Source organism: Odocoileus virginianus, chromosome 18, assembly GCF_023699985.2.
Source record: "Odocoileus virginianus isolate 20LAN1187 ecotype Illinois chromosome 18, Ovbor_1.2, whole genome shotgun sequence".
NCBI lineage: Eukaryota > Metazoa > Chordata > Mammalia > Artiodactyla > Cervidae > Odocoileus > Odocoileus virginianus.
The window spans coordinates 50978093-51002977 of NC_069691.1; the positions used below are offsets into that span (position 1 = coordinate 50978093).

Below are 24885 nucleotides of genomic sequence, written 5' to 3' on the forward strand. Positions count from 1 at the left end.
AGTTTTTTTTAATCTTTTTTTCAAAAAAAATTATGTTTATTATTCTACTGTCTATGGTTATTTTAAAATGAGAAGAGTAATGATATGGTTGAGGCATTGTCATTAAAATGACAGGATATGTTATGAAATTTACTTAACCATTAGTTGGGTAATTATGGACATACACTGGTAAAAGTGTAGAATAATAATTTAAATAATTATTAATTCAATACAATAATTTTCTATTTTCTCACTATGTCACAGTGAATGCACATGTGTGTGCAGAGTTGATTCAGTCATGCTGGACTCTTTTGAGACCCTATGCACTGTAGCCCACCAGCCTCCTCTATCCATTGGATTTCCCAGGCAAGGATACTGGAGTAAGTTGTCATTTCCTCATCCACGGGATCTTCCCCACCCAGGCACCGAATTTCAGTCTTCTGATTTTTCTGCCTTTGCAGGTAGGTTCTTTACCACTAGTGCCATAAATAATAAAATATAATATAAAAATCTAAGCCATTACAGATATCAACAGTTACACACTGTGAACTAATTTGCCAAGCTACATATTTTACAGTTGATTCATATTATTAAGCTATAGGTATAAACTATTGTTAAGTTATAAGACCCAAATAAAAATGCACAATAACCTAGCATCTCAGTTCAGAAACTCAGCCATGTCTGACTCTTTGTGACCCAATGGACTGCAGAATGTGAGGCTTCCCTGGCATTCCATCACCAACTCCCAGGGTTTGCTCAAACTCATATCCATTGATGCCATCTAACCATCTCGTTCTCTGTTGTCCCTTTCTCCTCCTGCCTTCAATCTTTCCCAACATCAGGGTCTTTTCTAATGAGTCAGTTTTTCACATCAGGTGGCCACAGTATTAGAGTTTAAGCTTCAATGTCAGTCCTTCCAATGAATATTCAGGACTGATTTCCTTTAGGATGGACTGGTTCGACCTCCTTGCAGTCCAAGGGACTCTCAAGAGTCTTCTCCAATACCACAGCTCTCAAGTATCAATTCTTCGACTCTCAGCGTTTTTTCTGGTCCAACTCTCACACCCATACATGACTACTGGAAAAACCATAGCTTTTACTAGACCAACCTTTGTCAGCAAAGTAATGTCTCTGCTTTTTAACATACTGTCTAGATTGTTCATAGCTTTTCTTCTAAGGAGCAAACATCTTTTAATTTGATGGCTGTGGTCACCATCTGCAGTGATTTTGAAGCCCAAGAAAATAACCTAGCATCTAACACAGATATTAAATAATAAATATACATGTTTCGATGCTGTTCTCTTGAAACATCCCACCTTTGCCTTCTCCCACAGAGTCCATAAGTCTGTTCTATACATCTGAGTCTCTTTTTCTGTTTTGCATATAGGGTTATCGTTACCATCTTTCTAAATTCCATATATATGTGTTAGTATACTGGGAAGACCCAGAGGGATCAAGTGGAGAGGGAGGTGGGAGGGGGGACTGGGATGGGGAATACATGTAAATCCATGGCTAATTCATTTCAATGTATGACAGAAACCACTGCAATGTTGTAAAGTAATTAGCCTCCAACTAATAAAAATAAACAAATAAATAAATAAATAAATAAATAATTAAAAACAATAAAAAAATAAATAATAAATAGTAAAACATATCTATCATATCACATATGCAGACAGACATATATACACACTTGCATAACCAAACAAGCTAGTTGACCTTAGAAAGATGGTTTTTTAAAAATTTTTCTATAGCATTTTTTATGTTTAAAAGTAGAATACTATATTCTATTCTTGCTGCAACATAAACAGAAAACCAAGGAAAATTAAAAAAAAAAGAAAACCAAGGAAAATTAAACAGAAAATGTGCTCATTCACCTCATAAATCCCTTCAAATTTACTCCTAATCTCCAAAGATCGTGTTTGCCAATCATTTTTTCCCCAAAATCTAAATACAGGGTGAAGATATTGAGAGGAACATGTAGACATTTTTTTAGTGGTAAATCTAGGTTTTGCCTTTAGTTTTATGACTCTCATACCTGTTAACCATTATACAGATACTCCAGCTAAGTGTCTAAAAGTCCTCTCTACAAGGTCCTTCAATTGAAATTGCTCCACATTCAGTGGGGAAATCAAAACAAACCACCAACCACCAGGCACTCCCTCCCCTACAGACACCAGCCTGGCTCTTTTATCTAAGCATATCTGACTTACCTTCCTCGTTCTCTACCCCCTGGCCTGTGTCAGTAACAGAAGAGGCCACTTCTTATGACCTGTTAGGGACAATCCTTAAAAGGCACATCTGCACCTCCCTAGAACAAACAATGTTTCCTCCTTCTTCCTAAAATCTTACTAACCCCCACACAGTGTGTGTATAAAATGTAGCATCTATCAACTATTATGGGCTTCCCCAATGGTTCAGTGGTAAAGAATCCACCTGCAAAGCCGAAGACCCAGGAGACGCAGGTTTGATCCCTGGGTGGGGGAGATCCCTTGGAGGAGTAAATGGCAATCCACTTCAGTATACTTGTCTGGGAAATCACATGGACAGAAGAACCTGGTGGGCTACAGTCTATAGAGTCACGAAGAGTCGGACACAACTGAGGTGACTGAACACACACACATGCAAGCATCAGCTTACATACGGTATGAAATGTAACAGAAAACCTTATGTTACTTCATTGTGTCTGTTTCCCTATAAAGCAGGGGTTCCATGATGGCTCAGTGGTAAAGAACCTACCTGCCAATGCAGGAGACTCGAGTTCAATTCCTGAGTCAGGAAAATTCCCTGGAGAAGAAAATGGCAACCCATGGACAGAGGAGCCTGGCAGGCTACAATTCATGGGGTAGATAACAAGTGATGACCCCAAGCTCTGGGATGTAACATCTGATGATCTGAGGTGGAGGTGGCCTAATAATAATAGAATAAAGCTCACAATGAATGTAATGCTCTTGAGTTATCCTGAAACCATCACCACTCCCCAGACCATGGAAAAATTGTCTTCCACAAAACCAGTCCCTGGTGCCAAAAAGGCTAGAGACTGCTGCTAAAGGATTTTGGAGTGTTTACAAGAGTAGGTGTTCTAAGTTACCAAGGTAATCAATCTGATTCCAGTGTGGAATTCCCAAAGGACAGAAGGACTTTGGGCACCTTTGCAAAGCAGTGCTTTTTTAAGGAAAACTTTATTAGTTTCAGGAAAATTAAGGCTGGAACTCAGCTCAGGCTTGCCTGTTTACTCACTGTGTACTTTTGACTAACAGTTTTGCTTAGTTTCCTCATCTGATTTATGAAAAAGTTAGACAAGATTATTTTGCTCATTCTGGAAATAGCAACCAACCAGTTTTGGAAGATGGGAAAACAATGTTTGATTTAAAATACTTACACACAAAATCACAGAATTCCCTGAAATTGAGCATTAATTTTTTGCACTAGAGCATCTGCTTATAAATTGCTTTCCAAGTCTTATTCTAAAGCCAGGAAATAGGAAGACTTGGCTGAAAAAAAAAGTTAATTTAATAACGGGATGAAATCTTTTTTGGATGTATCAATTCAAACAGCTTCTCGATTCATGGCAAGAGCATGAAAACACACATGCAAAATGTTATGAGATCGTGCTGCATGTTTGCTCAGCATTTTCCAACACTTGAAAGAATTTTGCTAAAGCACTGTGCTTCTAGAAGATAAGGGTCAGCACGGGGATTGCCATGTGGCTCAGGTGTAAAGAATCTGCCTGCAGTGTGGAAGACCTGGGTTCCATCCCTCGCTCAGGAAGATTCCCTGAAGAAGGCAGTGACTAGCGACTCAGTATTCCTGCCTGGAAAATACATGGACAGAGGAGCCTGGAGAGCTACTGTAGTCCATGGGGTTGCAGTGCTGGAAACAACTGAGCAAGTGAGCACATGTTTGTAGAAGATAAGGATCATGGGTTGGAGAACCACTGTCATTTGATAAGAAAAAGAAAATAGACAAGCATATTCTAAAATAATGCTTATAGCTGAATATATTTATTTTGATAGACTAGACCACATGTTTACTGAACAGGTCAAAGTCTGTGCTATTATAAATCCAGATACAAGGCTAATTTAGCAACAAAGGTGTCCAACATTCTATTATAATTAGCAAATAACAGAGCTGAGGAAACAAAATTTCTCCCTTTACACTGTCTATAATGGGGAGATAGTGAAGGGCAGGGAAGCCTGGCATGCTGCAGTTCACGTGGCTGCAAAGACTGGAACACAATTTAGTGACGGAACAACAACCGTCCATAAACACATTTTATGTAACATTCAACCTATGACAATATGCTTAAACAACAACGAGTCCTGTAAGTGGAATATGTAGAAACCACTATTAGAAAAAAGGTGATAAAAATCTAAGAACAGTCAAGATTTTAGCCATGTATTCAGGGGTTTATGGCAGAACAGAATTATTTTTTTCTCCAACTCCAGTCTGCTCTTAATATTAGCAGTGTCAACAAATCCTGGCTAAAAGCAGAGCCTACTTAACAACTTAATTAAAATTGGAGTAGAATACTTGAAAACCAAGAATCCATCTACAGATAACATTCTTTATTGGCAACAGATATTTTTAGTACGTGGATCATAAATATATGAAAACTACCAGTCACCAATCTATAGCCATTCACTGTTCATCCACTGCAGGGCTTTGAAGTTGGCTCAGTGGTAAAGAACCTGCCTGCTGATGTAAGGGACTCTGGAGAGGCAGGTTCAGTCCCTGGGTCAAGAAGATCCCCTAGAGGAGAACATGGCAACTCACTCCAGGATCCTTGCCTGGAGAATCCTATGGAGAGAGGAGCCTGGCAGGCTACAGTTCATGGGGTCAGTAGCAAAGAGTCGGACACGACTGAATGACTAATGAGCATCCATTGTGCAGTGTGATGAACAAGGCATGCTGCACTTCACATTCATGCAAAAAGGAAAGCTATTTTTACTACCCCCTCTAGATTTCACAGATGATTTTGGGGCACTTGCCTACTTCTAATCACCAAAAGAATCCCCAAAATCAGACTTGGAGCATTTCATGCTATTTTATATTGATTTGATTACAGTGAGCATGGAAGGGAAACCTTAAAAATTGGAAACTAGTCCCCAGTTGTGTACCTTGGGATATTTGTCTTAAAATGAGGATAAGTGACTTTAAACATTTTGCTCTGTTGATGTTAGTATCACATGCCTATGTTTATGTAGAAATATATACATATCAGTTTCAAATATTCACCATCAGCTAGTGAAAAAATCCACTCACTTTTTATGCTTTAACTTTGTGACACTTTCACCTTGGCCAATGGTAAAACAGAAATAAAGAAATCACTCTTATTCACTGTACCTAAGTGACATTTTTTGATAGTGATAGCTCAATCTAGTTATTTATATTTTAATTTTTATTTTATATTGGAGTTTAGTTGATTTACAATGTTGTGTTAGTTTCCAGTGTGTAGCAAAGGGATTCACACTCAAACCTAAACCAGAAAACAGAATGATGTTTGCCAAACCAAGAAGCAAAATTATTATTCAGTACTTTCTTGCAATGCACTCACATGGATATTAATGCTGGTCGTGGACAAAATTCATATATTTCTATGACATATATAAAAATACATATGCATATATATACATATATGCAGAGAAATTCAGTGCCATACATGTTGGAAGGAAAGCACTATCTAAAACTAGTCATAGGTTAAAAAAATTAAAGGTAGACAGACCAATAAGAAATGAAATAAATTGATTTATAAGATAAGTGTACATTAATAGGGGGTGTCTTTCCCATCTTAAAGATTAGTTTACAAAAAGTAGCAAAATGAATGAGAAAATGCTGGCAAACATATTCGAATATATTTTACTAAGGACAAGATTCTGAAGCAAATATTTGATCATTGTATTTAGATGAAAATTTTTTTAAATGTGTTCTGTAAAGAAATTTTCATCAGAATTTATACACTACATGAGTAAAGTGAAAATAAAAATCTTTCCATGTGAAAACAATCACAGAAAGATAGCACTTGTACATCTACATGCAAGATACTGATGAATCATTCCAGAGTCAATATATAACAGTAAGATCACTGATAAACACAGGATGTGTCTCAAATAAACAGAGGTATGCAATTGGAGGAACTCAGAGAAACTACATAAAATTCCATGAAGTGTTGTAAAGAGGAAAAAAGACTTTTAGTGCTCAATTCCAACATGGTGCTTAAAAATGTATGCACATATTTTCTCATAATTAATGCAATATGCACAGACATATTTTGTTAGGTGACAGAAGCTAGAAAGTTCTGTTTTAGCACCTAAATATTATGACTCAAGTCAATGTCTCATAACATGTATTATTTTTCTCCAACTGTAAGAACATTTTCAATGACATTTTGACTTACAAATGTTGTTGAACTATAACATTAAAGCTAAAGACCTGATTTAAAACAACCCCTCCTCGTCTTTCTGCACATCTTTTAAAAACTGAATGCAGTCAGTAAACCTTCTTAGCAAATCATTTTCATACATTATTGAGATGAACACAAAAGCAACTGAAATGAAAGAAGGTCAAAGTGAGGTGACGTGTAGATAGAAATGTCACAGTAAAAAGTTCAAAATCAAAGCTGACCGTAATATTAGTACAAACAAGAGGAGTAATAAGGAACACACTCAAAGTAATTTAGCATTATGAGAAATGCTGTGGGACCATCGCATCAAACACAATGCTACTTAATTATCAGAACAGAGATTTTCCCTGAAGATGCCATATTAAATATGCCTCTACCAAGTCAAGCTTGTCACATCTTCTTTAGCTCTTACGATGCTTTCCTAATCGCCTTCATATGTTTCACCCTTGGATGTTCTCCTGTCCTCCCCCTGTTTGCATGGTCCTGAGACACAATTAGCCCTGCTAATTAAAATAAACACAGGTAAATCAAGGCAGACTTCTCAAAAGGAGGGGAGCTGTTCAAAGGACTATACTTGAAACCAAACTAGCAGATATCTTAATGTCTGAAGTGCTCAAATGAAAAGGACCCCTTGTCAATGTATAGCAAAACCAATACAATATTGTAAAGTAAAAAAATGAGTAAATAAATAAAACTGAAAAAAAGAATAAAATGACCCTTGAAGTACATCAAACTATACTTCCAAAATGACTTCTTTAAGTGAAGTCTGCTGCTGTACACACCCCCCTTGAAGGCTGTATCAATGAGCTCAACGACGGGCTTCTTTTTTTTTTTTAATTAATTAGCAAAGTTTTAAAAGTAAGCCTTTCCTAAATCATCATCATAGTTATTAAATCAAGAGTTATACATAATGAGAGAGAGAGTAGATACAGTTATTATCTATTTATCTTCTCATTGGCTTGTCTAAAGGTGACTTTCTTTCACTAAACTTACTGGTGTCATACATGTCTTCTATAACATACTCAGATGTTTAAGTGTCTGAGGAAATGTCACTGACATTTTCAGTATCAGGATCAGTCAGGGGTTGATAAAGCAGCATCATTTCATTGGGAAGCACTGACAGAAAAAAAACATGTAAATAGAAACAATTACTTCTTTATACTCATTTTTTGTGAATGAATGTGTCAGTGACACATACTCAGTCCTGTCCGACTCTCGGCGACCCCATGGACTGTAGCCTGCAGGCTCCTCTGTCTACGGGATCTCCCAGGCAAGAGTACTGGAGTGGGTTGCTATTTTATAGTTGTTTGCTAAAACCTAGCATGCTATTTAAACATATATATTGGGCTGTGCATACTGTAACTTTTTTGTACATCTACGGCTGAACTCAAATATAACTTCATAAGTTTAGTACATAGAAAACAACGCATGTCACTCTTCGTTTTTGCAAGAAACATCTGTTGGGGGCCTAATTTGTGAGCAGGTAAGGCTAGGGCCTGAAATTAAATGGTGGAAGATGATAAACAACTCCTCACTATACTAGATTCCTGGGGTTGCCATGCTAATTACCAAAAACTAAGTGGTTTAAAGCAAGAAAAATGTATTCTTTCACAGTTCTGGAGGCCAGAACCTAAAATGAAGGTGGAGCAAGGCAGCGCCGCATCTGGGGCTCTTGGAGAGAACTTGTCCTCGCTTTCAGCTTCCAGGCGCTGCTGCCCTTCCTCAGCCTCCGGCTCCTGGCCACGTCCCTCCATCTCTGCTGTCACCTCGCCCTGCGTCGCCTGCCTCTGCAAACTCTTGTCTCGCTGCTGTCGTTCAGTCGCTCAGTCGCGTCTGACTCTTGGACCCCATGGACCGTAACCCGCCAGGCTCCTCTGTCCATGGGATTCTCCAGCCAAGAAGACTGGAGTGGGTTTCCATGCCCTCCTCCAGGGGTGACCCCAGGGATCAACCCACATTTTCTACGTTGGCAGATGGATTCTTTACCAGTGCGCCACCCAGGAAGCCCCAGATACATGTGTGTGTGTGTGTGTGTGTGTGTGTCATATATGTCATACATGTATGTGTGTGTGTATACACACACACACACACACACACACACACATATATATATATGACTGAATCACTTTGCTGTACACTTGAAACTAATACACACTGTTAACCAAATATACTTCAATGTAAAATAGCCATATTAAAAAGAAGCAATTTGGATCCACTGCTCCGGCTGCCCTGAGGGTGAACCAGAGGTCCCGGCTGGACGTGGGAGGATCCAGTGGAGGGTCTCCAACAGAAATCCAGTGACGTGTTTATGCTGGTCCCAACCAGGGTAGAGACAGGGGTGCTAGAGGGCTTTGGATGAATTTAAGAGACGTATTTTAGGAAGAACTGCTAGTGCTGAGCAATTCATTGAATTGAGAGTAAAGAAGACAAAGGTGCCAAGAATTCTGAGAGAAGTGTGCTTAAGAAAGACTCGATACCACAATCCAATCTCCAGCTCAGATCTCCATTCACAAACGCTGATCATACAGTTAAATGGGATAGTTCCATTCTTTTTCATCCTTCTCTTCTAGAACTTAGCTCATCATACCCATAAATAAATAGTATTTTACCATAAAAAGGATGACAAATGTCTCAATTATAATGAGTAGCCAGATGGATAATGGTGAGGTTCATTTAAGCAAAAGACTCCAGAGGAGAACAGGTCTAGGGAGTGGAACAAAAGAGGAATTCCACTTTAGACACTTTAGACACTGCAGGTTTAAAATGTCTGCTTCTAGACTGGGGCATGGACAATAATTCCAGGGTAAATTTGGATTATACATCACGATGTGAAAGTTATCACCTTAGATGCTGAAGGAAAGGATGAGGACTTCCTGGTGGTCCAGTGGTTAAGAATCTGCCAGCCAAGGCAGGGGACATGGGTGTGATCTCGAGTCCAGGAAGAGTCCAAAGGTGTGCAGCCGCTAAGTCCAAGTGCCGCAACCGCCGAGCCATGCACTGCAGCTACACACTCTGGAGCCCGTGCACTGCAACGAGAGAGGCCACTGCAACGAGAAGCCTGCACACTGCATCTAGAGAGACCCCCACTCATCGCAACTAGAGAAAGCCCGTGCACGGCAACGAAGACCCAGCACAGCCAGAAACAAAAATAGATGTTTTAATTAAATTGCTAAAAAATCAATAAAGGAAATAACGGGAGCCTGGATGGGATGCCTTCCCTCCCAGACTGAGTCCCAAACAAGCAGTAATTGCAGAGACCCTGAGGAAGAGAATAGTTTCAGGAAAAGGACAGAAGTAGGAGTCTGCTAAGGACACTGATGAATGTGTTTGGGTGCAGGTGGTGGTTGGGATGAGCTGCAAGGAAGAGGAGAGTGAAACTGGGCATTTGCACAGTGAAACTGACATTACTCCTAAGGAAGCACTATGTTCTCCTGTTCAGCCTCCTTTCCTGTTTTCCAGCCTTGCTTTTTCCAACCCCTTTTCTGCTCAAGTCCCTCACCCCATCACCTCTTATCTTCAGATGAAGATGAGGGTTTCACGTAAGAGATCATTTAGTTAAATTCTCTCAAGTAACAGGACTAGTAAGAAGTGCTTTCAGGATTAACTACCAAGAGATTTATTATGATGCTGGTAAAGCTAGTTAAAGAGGAGCTGGACTCAGCTGAGGTGTGTAGAAACAGCAGAAACTCAGGAATTGGAGGCATCGTTTGCTTATTATTTTCTAATTCAAAAGCATAGTTTTTATTTCTTTCACTGGCCTTACACCTATGAATTTAGGATATCGGAGCCAACTCCAAACACTGTCCACAAAATAGAATCTATTATCTCAAGTGGTCATTTCTAGAAGGGGATCCCCAGGTGGCCTTGGTGGTAAAGAACCCACTTGCCAAGAAGGAGACATAAGAGACAAGGGTTCCTTGGTAAGGAAGATCCCCTGGAGGAGGGCAAGGCAACCCACTCCTGTATTCTTGCCTGGAGAATCCCATGGACAGAAGAGCTTGGCAGGTTATGGTCCATAGAGTCACAAAGAGTCAGACATGGCTGAAGTAACTTAGCACACACACATGTATTTCTAGAAATTAACAAACAATGTCGAGAAGATTTTGTGATGGATATTATTGATACAGGGATATGTCCTTTGCTTTACTTTAGGTAAAGCAGTACTGATATGAAGGATGGGTCAAAGAAGAAAAGGCTGAAAGCAAATGAATGAGAAGGAAAAAAAATGTAATATATGAAATTTCCAGAAAAAATAAAAGTTGTGAGCCACAATCTGGATAGAAGTTTCACATTTATCCTAAAGTTGGAATATTGTTGCTCGGTGACAGAAGACATGAAGAGAACTGGAAAAAATGCAGGTACTTTATCTGATTGTATGGCATGAAATCTTGGTTCTCTCAATGTGAACACTGCATGCTTTCAGTGAAGAATGAGGCCAGGCTGTCTGCTGAGCATAAGAAAAGTGGAGCTTGGGGGGTTTGAGAGGGAAGAGAAGGTTGGAAAAGGCAATTCTGGAACACAGGAAAAAGAGCTAAGCAGGGTGGCAGAGAGCAATTCTTTTCTGGTAGTTTTGGCTTCATTGTGCCAGTCTGTACTTGTCTTACAAAATCATTCCCTTGGGGTGATAAGACTAAGCAATATTTACTTTCTGATTATATAGTTTGGAAGGAGGTGGCAGCCCTCAGAATTACAAACAAAACAACAGCAACAAAGAAAGATCAAACAGCAGAAGCCTTGAGCTAAAAGAGTACTTCTCACATCTCACACATTTCAAAAACTGGAAATGCACGTAGGCTCAAGAGAACCTCTTTTTAAGATGGAAAAGACTCAAGTTCTTTTAAGTGTTTCAAGGCTTCCATTCATTCACAGGACGAATAATTGATCAAGCCAATGCCTACATGCATTTTTTTAAGGAAATTTTCACAAGGAAATGAGGAAGACAGGAGGCTCTGAGCAGCAAAAAGGAGGGGTTGGTGAATAAGGGGAGAGAACAGTTTGTATTTCTACCATTTCTTGAATAAGAGCACTTGGCATCCCTGATGTTTATCTTTCCCTCCATATTTCACATATTAGAACTCAAGATCTTCACCTAGAAGTGCTGAGCATCTTGCAGACCCTGCTATTTCATTCAGCTCGTGGAAGAAAATTTGAAAGTTTCTAAGGAACTGAAGAGGGGACACAGTTCCAATACACAGTTATTAATCTGACACAAAGGGCTTCCCAGGTGGCTCAGTAGTAAAGAACCCACCTGCCAATGCAGGAGATTGGGTTTGATCCCTGGATCGGGAAGATCCCTTGGAGAAGGAAATGGCAACCCACTCCAGCATTGTTGCCTGGAGAATTCCTTGGACAGAGGAGCCTGGTGGGCTACAGTCCATGGGGTCACAACGACTTGGAGACAACTGAGTCTAAACACACACACACACACACACACACACACACACACACACACTGGGTTAAACTATCTAAAAAATGATGAATTCACTCAGCTGGGGACTTGGAGCATTTTCATTCCCCCACATCTCCTGGTTCTACACAGTTGTCAATTCCTTGGTTTCCAGGCAGCTCCTTTCTTGAAGCTGGAAGACACAGTGAGGGGGCATTTTACTCCTCAAGTGACCCCTCTGTTCTTGTCTGCAGCAGCCTCACTCATCACTCATGCTGTTTCTGATTCAACATTATTATCAGAAGCAACCAGAACGTGCTTGCCCACGCACTCCGTCACATCTCTTTGAGACCCCATGGACTGTAGCCCGCCAGGCCCCTCTGTCCATGGGATTTTCTAGGCAGGAATACTAGGATGGGTTGTCATGGACTTTTTTAGGGAATCTTCCTGATCCAGGGATCAAACCCGTGTTTCCTGTATTGCAGGCAAATTCTTTGCCATTTGAGCCACCTTAAATTCCAACTACGTAAAATAATAAAACATTTACCCCCCAGAGACCCTTTTAGATAATCCCCTTTTGGAAGCTTAGACTGACTTGATGATACAGCTTGTAAAATATTTTCTATTCCTTAAGGGCAAAGTACACACAGAGATATCAACACCACATGAAGAGAAAGCCATGGAAAACGTATGAGCGAGGTCATCACAAGAGCACTGGTGTTGACAAATATGCTGGAAAGACTAAAGTCCCTGCTGAAACCAAGTTTGCTCCTGACATACGGGGCTGTACAAGTCTTTGGTTTAAATTATGAAAACTCTTAAAGTAACAACTGTATTGTTTCTGTATGGGCTACAAAGTGTAAAAAAGCAAAAGAAGTTAAAGGTGCTTCAAATATTTTTTTGAACACAAAAGTATTTATATCCTTATGATGGGTATATGAAACAGACGGTCTAGGGATATGCATTTCCTTTTATCTGACCTCGATTCTCTAGAGTCTAACAGGTAATAATAGTTAACCCTTTAGAACAGTTTGCTAGTTCAAAAAGATAAATGCATCCCAATGTTCATAGCAACATCATTTACAATAGCCAAGATACGAAAGCATCCTAAATGTCCATAGACAGATGAATGGATAAAGAAGAAGTGGTACATATATACAATGGAACATTACTCAGCCATCAAAAGAAAGAAATAATGTCATCTGCAGCAACACGGATGGACCTAGAGGGTATTATGCTAAAGTGAAACAAGTCAGATAAAGAAAGACAATACTGTATTATATCACTTATATGAAGAATCTAAAAAATACAGCAAAAGAGTGATGGTAACAAAACCAGACTCACAGATACAGAGAACAAGCTAGTGGTTACCAGTGGGGAGAGGGAAGCTGGGACGGGCAATGCAAGGGTAGAGGAACAAGAGCTACAAACTATCAGGTATAAAATAAGCTACAAGGATATACTGCACAAGATGGGGAAAACAGCCAATATTTTATACTAAATACACTTTACATTTTTGGGCTCCAAAATCACTGCAGATTGTGACTGCAGCCAGGAAATTAAAAGACACTTACTCCTTGGAAGGAAAGTTATGACAAACCTAGATAGCATATTAAAAAGCAGAGACATTACTTTGCCAACAAAGGTCTGTCTAGTCAAGGCTATGGTATTTTCAGTGGTCATGTATGGATGTGAGAGTTGGACTGTGAAGAAAGCTGAGCGCTGAAGAATTGATGTTTTTGAACTGTGGTGTTGGAGAAGACTCTTGAGAGTCCCTTGGACTGCAAGGAGATCCAGCCAGTCCATCCTAAAGGAGATCAATCCTGGGTGTTCATTGGAGGGACTGATGCTGAAGCCGAAACTCCAATACTTGGCCACCTGATGCGAAGAGCTGACTCATTGGAAAAGACCCTGATGCTGGGAGAGCTCGGGAGTAGGAGGAGAAGGGGACGACAGAGGATGAGATGGCTGGATGGCATCACCGACTCGATGGACATGAGTTTGAGTAAACTCCGGGAGCTTGTGATGGACAGGGAGGCCTGGCGTGCTGAGATTCATGGGGTCGCAAAAAGTCAGACACAACTGAGCGATTGAACTAAACTAAACTAAACATGTGGAGTATAAATTTTAAAAACTGTGAAACAGTATAGTATACATCTGCAACTTATATACAGTGTGTTCGTTGCTTAGCTTAGTTGCTAAGTCTTGTCCAGCTCTTTCACAATCCCATGGACCCTGCCAGGCTCCTCTGTCCATGGAATTCTCCAGGCAAGAATACTGGAGTTGGTTGCCATTTCCTTCTCTACGGGATCTTCCTGACCCAGGAGTGAACCCACATCTCCTGCATTGGCAGGTGGGTTCTTTACCACTGTGTCACCTGAGAAACCCATATAATACTGTAAACTTCGATTAGAAAAGCAAAATAAAGAAAAATAATAAAATAGTTTGCTATGTATACTATAATCCAGGTCTCCAAGCATTTTATGCACCTTAACTCATTTAACCCTCACATTAACTCAACCAAGTTAGTAGTATTTTTATATCCATTTGGAAATGGAACTGTAAAGCACAGAGAAGGGAAACACTAATCATAAATTCCTCAAGGTCAAACAAGCAGCAAGTAACAGACCTGAAACTAAAACTAGGCGGGTCCCGGCTCTAGGATCTGCAGCCTTAACTACTACGCACATTTCCTCTCACAGTTGTGTTAATACATAACTTTTTGTGTTGCTCTGGTCCAGGCTATTCACAATGTAGTAGCATTATATGGGAAATTATACATAGCTCAACAATGTGTATTGGTAGAATAAACATTGCATGATCTCAATAAATTTTAAAGAAATTGCCTTGCATTTATAATACAGGATAGCAATTTTACATAGGGCTTGTTTGCTGTGACTATTTAAGAAGAGCTTAATGTGGTATGTTACACATGGTAACAGCTCAGTAATTGTTACCTTTACTTGATTATTAAAGTATTATCTTTTATTATTTTATTATTATTGCTTTTCTCATAATCAATTTATTACTTTTATTATTCTTATATTATTTTGAAATCCTTGTCAGCTGAAGACTTTTAGGTCCTTACCCTTGTAATATCCTCCACCCTAGACCAACCACCCAACTTAGTATACTTAATGCCTAGCTTTTTTTCCTTTGCTCTGTTTATCTGATCATTATCTGCATTTATTTTAATAGGTACATTGTCTTATTGGTCAAGTAGCTGCATGTTTTTTTGGCATCTTCATTCAATACTCAATTTTAAATCATTATTATTGAATTATACATATATATATATATATATATATATGTGAATGAGTGAAAGTCACTTAGTTGTGTCTGGCTCTTTGCGACCACATGAACTATATATGTGTGTAAATATATATAGGTAACTCACTGCAATATTCTTGCCTAGAGCCCATGGACAGAGGAGCCTGGCGAGCTATCCAGGCTTCTCTGTCCATGGGCTTCTCTAGGCAAGAATATTGCAGTGGGTTGCCATTTCCTTCTCTACGGGATCTTCCTGACCCAGGGATCACACCCAGGTCTCTTGTGTCCCCTGTATTGGTAGGCAGATTCTTTACCATTACTGTCACCTGGAAGCCCATGTTACGGATGTATAACATCCCATTTAAAGAATATTTCACAAATGTTTAATTACCTCTCCAAATTAGTAAGAAACTACATAGGAAAATTCTCAGACCTCCTGCCAAGAGGCTCTCAAACTATTAAAAGCACAGGCTCTAAATTTACCATTTAGCTGAAACAATCTTTTCTGTGTCTCTCCTCCTTTTGATCATTGCCATCAGCTTCATCCTCCCTGGGGACCAGTTCCCCAGCCTCCCTGCACCAGCCTTCTTTTAGCTTCCAGTGTCTCCTGCCAACCAGGACTTTACATTCAACCTGTCATGTCAATGCCAGTCCCACCAATAACTCTCACCTGTTCGTGTTTCCATTTAATCTTTTACAATTTTGTTTGCTCCTCTAGGGCCTGGAGGGTACAAATAACTACCAAGCCCAACGACCTTTCCGAAGTCATCCCTTGCCTTAAACTATGTGACTGTTAACACAGCCCATCCTTGTCTCCTTTTATGGGCCCAGGGGGCACAGTCTCAAACTTTGTCTTTGCACCTTACTTAACTGTAAATTCGGTTCTACAGAAGAACCTGTCTCAGTGAAATGCTGGAGGCTGAAACTAGTAAAGAAAACACTTAGGACCAAACATACATATCATACAAGAACATATTTTCCCTAAAATACGTTTCCCTTCTACTAAGCTCAAAATAACTAGAGTATCTATATTTTAAAACAGAATTAAATCTATCCCTATGTGATAGGCATTATACATGCCTTTTCTTAGCTAATAGATTTAAGCTTACTGAAAACAGATTTCTCTCTTCATCACTCATTTGCCTCAGGGTCTATACAGTATCACACATATATCCAATAAACATCTATTTTATCAATAATGGGTAGGTAAATCGGTAAAATGCAGGTAAAAAGGTAAAACGTTTGCTTTTTGGAAGAAAAGCTGTGACCAAACTAGACAGCTTATTAAAAAGCAGAGACATTATTTTGCCAACTAAGATCTGTTTAGTCGAGCCTATTGTTTTTCCAGTAGTCATGTACAGATGTAAGAGTTGGACCCCAAAGAAAGCTAAGTGCTGAAGAACTGACGTTTCTGAACTATGGTGTTGGTGAAGACTCTTGAGAGTCCCTGGGACTGCAAAGAGATCAAACCAGTAAATCCTAAAGGAAATCAGTCCTAAATGTTCATTGGAAGGACTGATGCTGAAGCTGAAGGCCCAATACTTTGGCCACCTGATGCAAAGAACTGACTCCTTGGAAAAGACCCGGATGCTGGGAAAGATTGAAGGCGGGAGGAGAAGGGAACGACAGAGAATGAGATGGTTGGATCACATCACAGACTCGATGGACAAGAGTTTGAGCAAGCTCCGGGAGTTGGTGATGGACAGGGAAGCCTGGCGCACTGCAGTCCATGGGGTTGCAAAGAGTCAGACATGACTGAGTGACTGAACTGAATTGAACTGAAATCAGTAGTGATATACTTTAAATGTTTTATTATATCTTTATTGGTGGCTCAGATGGTAAAGAGTCTGCCTGCCATGTGGAAGACCTGGATTCAATCCCTGGGGAAGGAAGATCCCCTAGAGAAAGGAATGACAACCCATTCCAGTATTCTTGCCTGGAGAATTCCAAGGACAGAGGAGCCTGGCAAACTACAATCCATGGTGTCACAAAATAGTCATTTTCACTTTCACGCACATGTTTATTAGATGTGTACAACAACATGTTTATTTACTACCTTCAATGAATATTACAAAAACTGAGAAAAAGGCAGCGATATTATTTGCTGTCTCCCTCAATTGAGTGTTTACTTTGTAACAGACAGTCTGCATATATTAATCCAATTTGAGCCCCCTGCTACCCTTTTAAGAGTTTCTACCTGAGCCAACATATGAAGAACTATGGTTCAAAGATGTAAAATGTCTTGCCCAAGAGGATATATTTTGGAAAGTGGTGAAAACAGCATATAAACCTGAAGTATCTGATTATTCCTCAGCCTAACGCCAACCCTGTTTAATTTTTCATAACATGACAAGGTTCAATATTCAGCCCCTGGAGCAATGAAGGATTGTCCGAGGAGTTCAGATCATTTTGTTCCTTTTCTGTTTTGAAAGTCCAGTACACACACAAACACACACACACACACACACAGAAAATGCTACTAAGCACTGATTGTTTGTTTCATGAATACATATTGTATCTCTCCAATTCACTACTGAGAAAATTAAGAATGGGCAAATGCAATATGCTTTTTTCTGCATCCCTCTAGCCCTATTGAAGGAAACAGTAACTCTACAAAGTAGTCCTGTAGTTAACTGAAATAGTTAAGAATCATTTCCACTCTGCTTCATAACTTTTGGTCTTCAGAATAATCCATTACCTCTCATGACCAAGACTTAAACAATAAAAGCAGTTCTCAGACTCTGACTTGTAATTAATGTAGAAAAAAATGCTTGCATGTGAAAGTGAAAGTGTTACTTGCTCAGTCATGTCAGACACTTTGTGAACCTATGGACTGTAGTCCACCAGGCTTCTCTGTCCATGGGATGCTCCAGGCAAGAATACTGGAGTGGGTTGCCATTCCCTTCTCCAGGGGATCTTCCCAACCCAGGGATAGAACCTGGATCTCCTGCATTGCAGGCAGATTCCTTACCATCTGAACCACAAGGCAAGCCAGGCATGGACTTTGTTATAGCAAATGATAGTGGTCACTATAAAGAAACATTACTGTCTGTTTTTTTCCTCTTTTGTTAAAAGCTTCAATTTTAGAATAATGTTCAATGCAATATACCAAAAATTTAGTCTTTTTTTTTTTGCAATAAACAATTACATGTAAAATAAAATTAATAATCTGTCTTTAAATACTGGACGAAAATGTTATGGGGAAAAAATTTCTATTATTTTCTAGATCCTGTTTATGTGTTTCTTCAAAAGATCTCCCTGCCAGATTTAACAATCCATGGCAAGTCCTGTACCATAGTCATTGCTCTGCTGTGCTGTCTTGACATTGTCTTGCAAAGAGAAATCATCTGTAAATATTTATCAAGCAAACACTAGTTATCTCGTTAAACGCAATGATTGCTTATAAACACTTGTACTATGTATAACAATAATCTATATTCATTAACTCTTATTACGTGCTGTTCAAGATACTAAGCATTTAATCCTCACCAAAAATAACAACACAAGAAAGACATCATTGTCTCCACCTGATTTAGAGAAAACTGACACGAGGAAGACCCATGACTCATTAAATGTCCCAAAGTGCTACATGCTGTAACTAGCATGAGTTACCAAAAGATAACAAGACAATATGGAAATTCTGATATTTCTCCTCAAATTAAGTTCAAATGGATTCTCTTACTGGGAAGATCTATCACAGTTAAGGAAAAAGAAAAAAAAAATCACTCAAACTTGGGTGGCAGCCCTGATAATTTGGTTATTTTATTGTATTATAAAAGATCAAAATGATCGATAATAAAATCTTCTGACTCTGGCTTTCTAGACTTCAATGGAATGAAGTAACATTCCATGAGGATTTGAGAACTTGAACTGAATTTGAAATGAATCTTCTCTACCTTCACTGAGATACCCCATTCCCTACAACATAGAGATGATAGCCACCACCATGGCCTCTGACAGGCACAACTTCCTTGCTAACATCAATGGATTATGATAAATTGCACTATTTATGATCTGTGCGACTTTCACATTGCTTTACATGGCGAGCGTGCTCAGTCATGTCCAATACTTAGTGAACCCCTGGATTGTAGCCTACCAGGCTCTTCTATCCATTGGATTCTCCAGGCAAGAACACTAGAGTGGGTTGCCATGCCCCGTTCTCCAGGGGATCGTCCAAACGGGGGATCAAACCTACGTCTCCTATATCTCTCATAGTTGAAGGCGGATTCTTACTCTTGAGCCACCTGGGCAACTCTCACAGGCGAAATCCTTATGGTGATTTTCACACTTGCCAAAGATGATATAAGTACTTCTAGAGACAGATGCACTTGTCCTCCTCTCCATACTTTCCCAGAATTAAATTAATAACATTTAAATAAACTCAGCTGATGACTTTTTTTTTTTCAGATTCAAAGCAATGGAAAAAGCAAGGAGTTATAAAAGTAAAAAACTGTAGAAAATGAAACAGTTGGGTGGATTTATTTTTTCTTCACAAGTGAGACCATGTGTGTGAATTCATGTACATGTGTATGCGTGTTGCTAAATAAGTATGTGAAATGAATACATTTAATTGGAGAACACTGCCAATTCAGTCCAATTTTTCCCCACTAGGCTGGAAGTAGAAAACTAGAGGAAAACCCTGATGGGATTTACCTTAAACCCTAAAATTACCATTTTCTCTTCACTCTCTCTCCAACCACCATGTTAGAGTTCGGTAGTAACAGACATCAGCACATCAGGGGAGGTGAGGGTCATTATGGCTTGGCATTTCTGGGGGCCCGCCTCCTTCCTTTCAACTTTAAATAAACCCAGGATAGATACTTTTGTGCTTGGCTGCACACATACTCTCAGCAGCATGTATGTTTCTTATTTGTTCTTTTTGGCTGCCTATTTGAACTTCAGGCTTCCTGGGTGGCTCAATGTTAAAGAAGCGGCCTGACGATGCAAGAGATGCGGGTTCAATCCCAGGATGGCAAAGATCCCCTGGAGAAGGGAATGGCAGCCCACTCCAGTATTCTTGCCTGGAGAATTTCATGGACAGAGGAGCCTGGAAGGCTGCAGTCCAGGGGGTCACAGAGTCAGACACGATTTAGCGACTAATGACAATGACCACAATTCAAGCATCACCACTATATTTTGAGTTAATTTAGGATCAGCTAGCTCTGTGGGGTCACAGAGTGCCATCCTAAGAGAGCAAGTACCTAGTTTATGAGAGTCTGGCTTCACTTTTCCAATGGTCTCCAGAACCTTCTATTTCTTTGCACATTTGCACTGTTGACTCTGTAATAGCACTTCAGTAAACTTTCTTTTTCTTTCAGTAAACATGAAACATGTTTCTTTCAGTAAGCATGAAAGAGAGAGAAGAATAACATGCTCACGTCTGAAGGTTTTAAGAGCCAAAAGCCCTGCCTCATCCTTCTAGGCATGCCAAGCAAATGTGAAGGAGAGGCTGGACCAAACACATCCTGACCTGGGGTGACAGGACACTCACACCATCTTCCCTTACTGCTAACTCTGAGCTCCCTCTTTCAGGTTCTCCTGGAGGCACCTGAGCTGGCTATGATTTGTATAAAGTGTTTCAAGGAGAGATGTGGTTACAAACTTTTCTACAAGTTGTCATGGCGACTCCTGACAAAACTTCCACACACAAATTTCTATTATCTTCTCGAAAAGACTAAAACATCAAACTTTCTCACCCTTCTCCCTCTGTATTTCACCCTTTATTTGGATTCTTATATAGGAAAAAAAAAATGTATAGGAGGTTAATTGATTCAGCACAGCTTGTTCAGAAATGAACACGGAGAGAGAGAGAAGAAAAAAAAAAAAAAAACTCTCTCTCTCTCTTTTTTTAACCAGATTGTGAACAGAAGATTCTGTTCAACATTGTTGCCTAGAGGGCAAGTTGGTGAACTAATCATCTCCAGATCCAGTAGGTCACAGTCAATAATTAAAGCACTTGTTACAGGACTCTGTGAGGTGCAATACTGGAGCAAGCCAGGATGGATATTTCCATAAATTCAAGAAAAGGTCCTTCTGCAAGCTAATTTAAAATCTACCTCTTAGCTAATTAAGAACACTATGGCTCAAATGAATGCATCACTTCACACCTAGTGTGTTGATAATGTGCTGAGGGCAGGAGGAGTGAAAACTTTGCTTTCTTATTTCTTTACTTTTCTTTTCTTTTTATCTTTTCCAATATCTAAGATGTTTGCTGGAGAAGAAACATAGAAATTCTTCCAGCTTTATGGTCAGGGTGACAAAGGAAAGCATAATTAGGTCTGCATACATCAGTTCCAGATATCTAATATCTTCAAATCACAAGATAAGTTTAAAACACCAGAGAAAAAAGTTCTTGCCAAAAAGATGAATCCCCCCATCCCAAGTGTGGTGCTGATTAATATTACTAAAGTTGGACTAAGATGCTGAGAAGTTTCAGGAAAGATAAATATATATATATATATATATATATATATATATGCCTCAAACCTGTCGAGTACAATTTACTTGTGGATTTGATTAAAACCAAAATGTTACCTCACAATAATTTCAACAGCCAAGATGTGATCTTAGGACTTTATGTGCCTTGTTACAACAAAAGTTTGATTAGCCCTGTTTTATATATAGAAATTCTGAAGTACAAAGAAATAAGAAGGTTCTACAAATTAAGTGACGTAAGTGTTCAGTGTTGTTTTTGGTTTACTTCATGGGGAAAAATCCAGGCTAAACGTAAGCTTCTAAAATCATTCTGAACAATTCTGAAACTATGTGATTTAGTTCTGAGATTTTGATTTTTGTTTTAATCATTATTTCAAAAATTGCAAAACCTTCATGTTCTGAATATTCTTGAATTATTTTTCACTCACATTGCGTATTGAGTTGCATCTCAACTTAGTTGCTGAACTACTTTATAGCTGCTTTTAAAATATTGATCTCTTTAATGTATTTAAGGAAAGAAAGTATTTGGGGGCCCTTTTTGTCTATACTTACATAAATAATTACGAAGAAAGGTATAATAATGCTAGATGCAGTAGTTTTGCTCTAAAATATTGCTTTGCTCTAATTAACGTCCTAAGGAACGGCTTAATTAAGATCTAAATATATAACCTTAATTCAAATGCAACTGAAACCAGAGAACAGTAGCAATACAAAATCAAGAAGAAAGAAATTAAGAATTACAGTACAATAAGCATACAGTAATCACTTCAGCTGAATATAAAATTCATTCCCAATAAATTATTTTTAAATAAATGTATATATTTCTAAACTATGTAGAAATCATCCTAATAACAATAAAAAAGCAACAAATAGAACTCAACTAAAAATAACATGACAGTTATCATTGATACTTTAACAACATAAGCAGGAAGTATAAAATATTTTATGAAATCATGATACTTATACAATTTTCATAAAATCTTAAAAGATTAATGTTTATTTCTGTAACTTGATTCCAGTTTTGCAGAGTCCAAACAATAAAATTAGCCTTTTAATTCTTCCATTATTATAACTACTTTTTTGGTCCTCATTAGTTATATGGGTGGTAAACCTTTTCGATGAACAATTTAGGGGTTTTTATTTCATATATTTTCTGTGTCATAGATGGGGCAAATATTTAAATATTATAAGAATAATTATAAATATTAATTTTAATCAGAACATATTATAAATACAAATGATTAACTTGTAACCATATGGAAGACTTGAGAAAATATGTGTAAAATACTAAACATCATGACAATGCACAGTTTCTATCAATGCTTTCTCTTTTACCTCCCTTTAGTTTATCTCAGAACATACCAAAGCCATTTATACTGAGTGGTGGACAGACAAACAATTAATGATGTGCTCTGATAAAATACAAGTGAAGAGGATCATCTTCACTTTAAAAGTATCATCCATTCCATGATTTTGAATTTCTATAAATTATTTTCCTGCAAGCCACTGTAAATTAAGCTGTTTAAAACGTGAAGGTTTCCCACTGCTGGACGGCCCTTTCCCACAGAAGGGCTGCAAAACCAGACTCTCCTTCCAGCATGTGACTTGTTCTCAATCCCTACAGTGCTGACCAGAGCCAAGGAGCAGTGCATTACCCTTCCCTGGAACATTCCACAGCCAAGTGATAACTAGAGTAAAAGATGGGTCTTGAAGAATAGTTAGTGAGTGACCATTATAATGCCTTTGTAAAGGAAATTACTACATTACTAAATTTAAACAGCACAAGTCAAGTTATATGCTTTAACTGAAAACTTACGTATTTAATTGACTTACTTTGAAATGTAGATATCTTAGTGAAATATTATATCACAATATTAAGCATCCTTAATTCATCATTACAAGTCAATTTTTATTTGGTCAAGTATATACACATATATATATACACATATACATAATATGCATATAAATACATTTTTACATATGACTTATCTCTTACTTATCAATGCTTGTATAATGATGTCAATATACCCTAATTTTCTTTACAATTATATTTAATAATAGAACAAAACCAATGAAGGTTTATCTTTTATTGCTTTACAATGAATTCTATCTTTCAGTAAGTGATAATTTCTATATTTCCACTTTATTTTGTATCTGTAAGAAAGCATCAGTTTTGAAATAATTATTTTTTTTAGGTTAAAACATACTGAAGTATGCAACTGACATTCATTTCGTGGCACAAACTGCCTTTTGTTTATTCTTGGTTTTAAAACTGCTAAGACTCTCCAGCTGGAATGCCACAGGATCCCTTTCAATCTTGGTTATTTATTCCACTCGGTATAAAACTTTGAGAAACAGCCCCTTCTCTTGCTGTCCCATGCCTTTCATATCCACTAATTTTTTACCTGATATTAAACATCATTTGCACCACCAAAGAAACAGGAACAAGAAAACCCTTATAGAGATTATAAAAACAAGCAAGAGAGCTGGTTTGCCATACTTTATTTTTGTTATGCCATTGAACAGATTTCTCATTAAGGGTCAAAATCAATGGAGCTGGTGGGAAAGTTGTAAATACTTCATTAATAAGATTAATTAGAGCTTTATGTCAGCTATTCCAGCAAATGATTCAGATGGCTATTGTTAACTGAATTCAAGGAAAAATCATTTTGTTGTCATTTTATCAATATTGGAATGGAAATCTTAATAAAGTTAGCTAATTTTAATAATTAACTAATAATATTAGTACATTCAGCTTATCTTAAGGGTTGGAGAAATAAACGATCTATATAGGAAAAAAAGTTTCACATTCAAAGTATCAACCTTCTTTTTTCACTGGAATGACAAAACAGAATATACTTCAAATCAAAGTCATTCCCCTATTAGAAAGGATGACAGTGATCAACAACAGAATCAAAATATGTCAGCATTTTCTCTCAAAATTCCAATCTACCATAATTCATAAACAACTAGTAATCCTTAACGCTTAAGAGACTGGTAACGCTTTACTTGTCATAATGAAAAAGCAGATTACTTCCATATACTTTACAACTAACCACCCACTGTGTAAAAAGAAATTCCACTTCGTTAAGTATAAGAACAGATATTTTAATTGTCAGTAATAAATACTGTCATCCACAAATGGGCAATTTAAGCACCTTCTGTTTGTGGAAGGTACATAGTGTACTTGGGTGATGACCCATGAAATTAAGATTATTTCCACTCCAAGGTGATGCACAGGACTAACTGAAGAAGTGTTATATCCATATCATGAAAAAGGCCGTGTTCTATTGTTAAAAGTTTAATGGCAGAAGCTAGTTTATTAGTAAGCAAAGAATTTAACTATATTGAATTTCATCAATGTTCTGGAGAGGATATTTCGCTTTACTGTTAAGAAAGATAGTTCTTTTGA

General features: G+C 38.2%; 1 protein-coding gene across 1 annotated transcript in view; it reads right to left on the minus strand.

The window, feature by feature from the left end:
• The window catches only part of GALNTL6 (polypeptide N-acetylgalactosaminyltransferase like 6), a 1391757-nt gene that overhangs the window by 1365377 nt on the left and 1495 nt on the right, over positions 1-24885 (minus strand). The gene's annotated exons all lie outside the window — the stretch shown is intronic.